The sequence below is a fragment of the Heterocephalus glaber genome, unplaced genomic scaffold, assembly GCF_053883595.1.
Source record: "Heterocephalus glaber isolate CG9 unplaced genomic scaffold, H.glaber_assembly_v1.0 deba00001509, whole genome shotgun sequence".
Taxonomy (NCBI): Eukaryota; Metazoa; Chordata; class Mammalia; order Rodentia; family Bathyergidae; genus Heterocephalus; species Heterocephalus glaber.
The window spans coordinates 24,898,301-24,904,746 of record NW_028258325.1 but is presented as its reverse complement, the minus strand read 5'-3'; the positions used below and the strand labels follow the sequence as shown (position 1 = coordinate 24,904,746).

The following is a 6,446-nucleotide window of genomic DNA, read 5'->3' as shown; positions in this document are numbered from 1 at the left end:
AAGGGATAGAAATGAGTCAAATGACAAAATAAACAAAACTATTTCTGTTAGTATTATGAAGAAAATAAGGCAAAAAGGATCAAGAGTGACTGAAGGTGGCTGAGTAGGACATTCTAATCTGGGACATGCCCCCAAACAAACAAGCAGGCTCTAGTGTTCATTCAATCACAGTATTCCTAAAAGGATATAAACAATGTTTCTGACAAGCAAAGATAACCCTAACAACACATAACATTTTAAAAAGTACAAACAGTACAATAACAATGTTATCACAAAAATGTTATCACAAAAGCAGCATTCTTTCCTTCTGATTACTATAGTTTCACCTTATTCATAATTTCACTTGCATTGGTTTAATTACCATAGTCAAGCACATTCTGAAAATATTATATGGAAATTTCCAGAAATAAACTGTTCATAAATTTAAATTGTTCATAAGTTTAAATTGCATACAATTCTGAGGGTTATCTGAACAAAAGAACATCGGTACTGTGACAGTCTATCTGACCACCTGATGTATCCAAGTAACCACTGGGTGGATAGCATATATAGCATGGATACTAAACAAAAAAATGATTCACATCCTGGATGGGATAGAGCAGAACAGTGTGAGAGAGTTCATCAAGTCACTCAGAATGACTTCCCAGGGGTTGATGGAGAAAGTCAATATTAGCCTAAATCTCTATCACATACCTGCATCAAGCACATTAGTTCAGCTCGTCATACAGGCATTGTATCATCTCAGGTCATTATAAGAAGAATAGTGAGAAAAGTACAATAAGATATTTTGATATTTATGTAACATTCATTGAAATGTGTTGTGATAATTGTTCTATTATTGTTATTTTTAATCTCATTGTTTTATTTATAAATTAACTTTATGATGAGCATATATTAATTGATAAAAGTATAACATAAACAAAAAAATATATATGGTTTTATAGCCACAGTTTCAGGCATCCACTGAGGGTCTCTGAACACAGCTGCTGTGGAAAAGAGAAGGCGACTGTGCTTGTTGTTTTCATACCAGTGACAAAACTTGCTCTCTTTCTTTGCCTCATTCTTTCCTGTCACACAAAATTATTTGTACTTCTCCCGAAAAGCAGGAGGCCTGTGTTCCTAAATCATAATTAACATAGAAAAGAAGAATAAAAAATAATTTTATAAATGTACCCAGATTAAGTAAGATACCCAAACTATTTGAGGGAATTGGATAGATTTTATTTGACATGAGTTAGAAGTCATTTTAAAGGGGCTTGGACAATATATTTACAAAATATTAACTCCATTACTATGTCTAAAATATTATAATGAAGAGGGATTTAGAGGTAATTTGGCCAGAATGGAAGAAATATAATCAACGAAGACAATTGTATTCAGTTGTCTATGTAGGAAACGATGGTGATTATGACTACTGTAGAAGTAAAATGGTAAGAATTAGTGGCATTATGGATATATTATGAAAGTTTATCAAACAGAAGTAGGTGAAGGATTTGATATAGAGGTAAAGAAAAGTGGAAAAGTAAAGATTTGAATATTGGTTTGAACAACTGAGTTAAGAGTGGTGTTATTGACATTTGGGGGGGTATACAGGACAATCAAATTTAGAGGAAAATAAATATTCATCTTTTGAAAAGATTAAAGTGATTCTGTTGAATAGGAGGTTGGATATTAAAGAGAATGAGACTCGGTGTGGCTCGCGTCGGACGCCTGCGAGCCCCAGTCGTTAAGCTCCAGCCCCTGGCTCCTGGCCGTTTGCTAGGCAAGATGTTAAGGCGCACCCTAGAAAGCCAGGACTCTCAAACCAGACAACTGCAAGATGCTGTCAAAAATGTGGAGAAGCATTTTGGGGAGCTGTGCCAAATCTTTACTGCTTATGTGTGGAAAACTGCCAGACTGCGAGACAAAGCAGACCTCCTGGTGAATGAAATTAACGTGTATGCCTCTACAGAGGCCCCAAATTTAAAGCAAGGCCTGAAAAATTTCGCTGATGAGTTTGCCAAACTTCAGGATTATCGACAAGCAGAGGTTGAAAGACTTGAAGCCAAAGTGGTTGAACCTTTGAAAGCTTATGGAGCAATTGTAAAACTGAAACCGGATGATCTCAAAGCCACGTTCACAGCAAGGAATAGAGAAGCTAAGCAGTTAACTCAGAAAGAACCAAGCAACGAAACCCATCTGATCGACATGTAATTTCACAGGCAGAATCCGAATTACACATAGCTTCAACAGAAGTTACCCGAACAACTTGTCATCTGGAGGAAACTATTGACAATTTCGAAAAGCAGAAAATAAAGGATATCAAGAATATATTTTCAGAATTTATCACAATCGAAATGTTATTTCATGGCAAAGCTTTAGAGGTCTACACTGCTGCCTAGCAAAATATAAAAAAGATTGATGAGGATCAAGATTTAGAGGTTTTCCAAAATTATCTGTATCCATTAGATTATCCATCTCGTTTAGATATTGTAAAAGCAAATTCAAAATCACCTCTTCAGAGATCACTGTCAGCTAAGGGTGTATCTGGAACAGGACAGGTATCTACCTGTCTATTAAGAAAGTATCAACATGCAGAAGATGATGAAGATGAAGAAGTAGACTTTACAGAAGAAGAAAATTAATTTTAAGTTAATTTCCACATGTCCATTTTCATCTTAAAATTAGACTTGAAAACTTTATACTCACTTGATAAGGAAAACCTCAAAACAAAATCCTACCATAAATGCAAAAATAAAGAAAATTTATGCTGACCAAAAAAAAAAAAAAAAAAAAAAAAAAAGAGAGAATGAGACTCATGTGTACATTGATGTCTGAAATAACAGTTCAGAACCAAGTGGACATTTTATCAAGTTAGATGGCCCATTCTCCAGCACAGAATTCAATGATTTGTTTGCCCCCCCCTACACAAAAACTTTGAAGTATCTTGTGTATATGTCCTGGCTTGGAAATTTGACACACTCACAGGCTCTTAGACTGCAGTCTGGCTGCTGGCTGCTGTATCTCCCACCTCTGAATAACCTATGCAATGCCAAAGCCAAAGCTCAGCTGGTGAGAAAACTTTCTGCATCCCAGACATTGACCACGCACCCCTGGGCAGACAGACAGAGAGAGCCCTTTTGAAGTGAATGGGTATAAGGGCAAAAGTAAGTGTCCTTGCACCTCATTTAGGAGGAATTTTTTACTCTTTTTTGTTCCCCTCCATCTGTTCATTCATTATTTTTATTTTTCATCTCTCTGCTTTTTATTTTTATTTTATTTTAATAGGAGCATTTCTCTTCTCATCTACTACCTCATTTTTCTTTTTAAAATTAATTTTATTTTTATTAATTTTAACTTAAATTATGTTGTATTTTCTTTCCCTTTCCTCTTCCATATTTAAAGATGTTGTGATTATTGAGTTTTTAAGTAATCTTTGCTCTGATCTGATATGTTGTTATTACTGATTGTTTTCTTCCTTCTTTTTTTTTTTTTTTTTTTGATACTTGAGATCAAACTCAGGACTTTGCACTTGAAGGCAGGCTGTGGAACCACTGAGCTAAATTTCTAGCCCTGTTTTCTTCCTTCTTAATGGAATTGGTAATCAAGCCTGGCATTTTGAGCCCACTGACTGGATATTTTTCGCCTACACTAAAGCAGAGTACAGTTGAGAGAAATTGCACTTTACTAGTCCCACCTGAACTTGGGCAGATAATTTGACTTAAAGAACAGAGAAAATAAAGCCCTCCACGGAAAAGCCAACCCAGTGGCCTGAAGTCCTATTCTAGGACATTCACTCTTATTGTATTAGCAGAGAGAAATATCTAATGTGGTCCCTGAAGATATGAAGGACATCAAAATATGGCACTCCTGTACTCTTACAGACACGTTGTTGACAAGACTGGCAGAGTAACCTAGAGGGTGCACCCCATACACCTCATGGTCAATAATATGCTTACCTAAACTCCAGAAAGATCTCAATTTTGCAAGAACTACAAAAGAAGCAAGTCTCTTAAGCCCTAACACAGTACATACTGTGAAAATTCACTAATCATACCCAAAGAATCCATAAGGAAGCCACACTACAAAATACATTTAGAATTAAATTCCATAGTATATGACAAACCAATGGATAATGAAAAGTTATCAAGAAAAGGCTATTCCATAAGATGACCCCAATGTAAAAGTGGAGGAAATAGCCATCCAAACATCCCTCAAGAAACTAAAAATAGAAATTCCATTTATCCTAGCTATTCATCCCTTAGATATCTTCCCAAAAGAATTAAAGACATCATGCTACAGTGATATATGCTGTAAACACATGTTTACACATGTAAATATGTAAACAGTGCCATAATCCTCAATAGCTAATCTCCAAAAGCAGCATAGATAACCATTAACAGATGAAGGGATAAAAATATATGGTAGATATACAGAATGGAATATTATCCAGCCATAGAGAAGAACAAAAATGTCATTTACAGAAAAATGGATGGAATGGAATCCAAAATGTTAAGTGAAATAAGTCAGACACTGAAAGATAAATATTGCATGGTTTCTTTTACATGAGAAATGTAAAATATAAGTAAATAGAACAGTGAAATAAATGAGAGATTGTATGAAACAAAAGAGAGGCTTGTTGGAAATGGGGAAGGAGGTCAGGAGAGGGTTAAAAGAAGAGATATGGAGAGAGGGAAAAGAAGTAAATAATGATCAAGATATGTTGTATACATGACCCAATTCCCCAAAAATGAATGTAACTACCATGTAGCACAGCACGAACTAGTAAATTATATTGTTCAATGAATTATCAAAGAAAAGAAACATAAAAAAATGGGGAAACATGATATTTGTAGAAGTCCATAACTCCCCAGTAATTTATTCCAAAGATATTACAGTGAATGAAATGCCAAAGAATTCAAAAGAATAATGTTAAAAATGATTATTGAGTCTGAAGATGGTACAAATAAATAAATGATTGAATTAAGGAAGAAAATGAAATACATGAAAGAACAATTCAATAAAGAAACAGAAATTCTAAAATAACTAACATAAATCTTAATAATGAATACATAGATCTATCAAATTTAGAAAGCTCAGTTGAATACTTCACCAATATTCACTAGATGAAACATAAGAACAAATAGCATGCCTTGAAGGCAAGTTTGAAGAATTGTCATATTTAGACCATAATAAAGAAAAGAATGGAAGAATGAACAGAATATAAAATAACCTATGGACTACCATTAAAAGATCAAACTTATAAATAATCAAAATAGGCAAAGAGTTACAGAGCTACAGGGTAAAGGTATAAAAATATATTTGATAAAATAATTTGATATTTGATGAAATAATAGTGTCAAATATGGAAATACAGGTGTAGGAGACATTTAGAATACAAAGAAGACATGAATGGAAAAGAATCTTTTCATGTCATATTTTTGTTAAACTGCAAAATATACTGAAGAATGAATACTGAAAGTGGACAGAGAGAAAACCATGTCCCTTATAAAGGCAAGTCTTATTACAACAGATTTCTCAGCAGAAACTCTAAAGGCCAGGAGAGCATGGAATGTTGCATCTCAAGCACTGAAAATAAATAACTGCCAACCTAGAATTACTATACCCAGAAAAATTATCCTTCATAACTGAAGGAGAAATAAAGACCTTGCAAGCTAAACAAGTTAATGGCCATTAAACTTGAAATACAGAACATTATTTAAAGGAATCTCACAAACATAGAAGAGAGAACAAAATTAGCATAATCATAAGATCATAGCCAAATAGTATCCACTAGATAAAGAGATAAAGAAATGAGAATTGGGGAAAATCAAATATTACCTCAGTTAACTAAATCCTATGAGATAAATAAGAGAAAAAGAAATGAACCTAGATTATTGAAAAGCAGATTATTTGAAATAACCAGATAAAACAAAACCACAGGAGATACTATATACTTTTCAATACTAAATCTGAATGTAAGTGATGTTAATTCTCCAACTAAAAGGTGAAGAATGGTTGATTTGATTTAAAAATAAGATTCAACATTTTTCTTCCTGCAAGAAACTCACCTCACTGGTGAACAAACACACTCAAAAAATGAAAAAATGGAAAATAATGTTCCAAGCAAATGGAATCCAAAAGCAAGCAGAAGTATATACTCACTTCTGACAAAAGTAGACTTAAAGCCAGAATCAGTCTAAGATGACAAAGAAGGTCAACTACATTGACAAAGTGGACAACCCATCAAGAAGTTATAACATAAATATATATGCATGTTATGGCTTATATTTAGATGTCCCCCCAAAGCCTCATGCAGATGAGGTGGGGCTTAGTTTTCCAGAGGTGGCTAAATCTGGAATGTGTGACACTGGGATTAAGGGCTTGTGATTACTAAAACACTACACTTGAGTGATTGATTTGGCACCACCCTAATCCTCTAAATCTGAATGAGATAAAAGGGGCAG

General features: G+C 34.0%; 1 pseudogene; it reads left to right on the top strand.

The window, feature by feature from the left end:
- The first annotated feature begins 1,767 nt into the window (after window positions 1-1,767).
- On the top strand, window positions 1,768-2,674 carry LOC101719712 (CBY1-interacting BAR domain-containing protein 1 pseudogene; annotated as a pseudogene).
- Window positions 2,675-6,446: the final 3,772 nt, after the last annotated feature.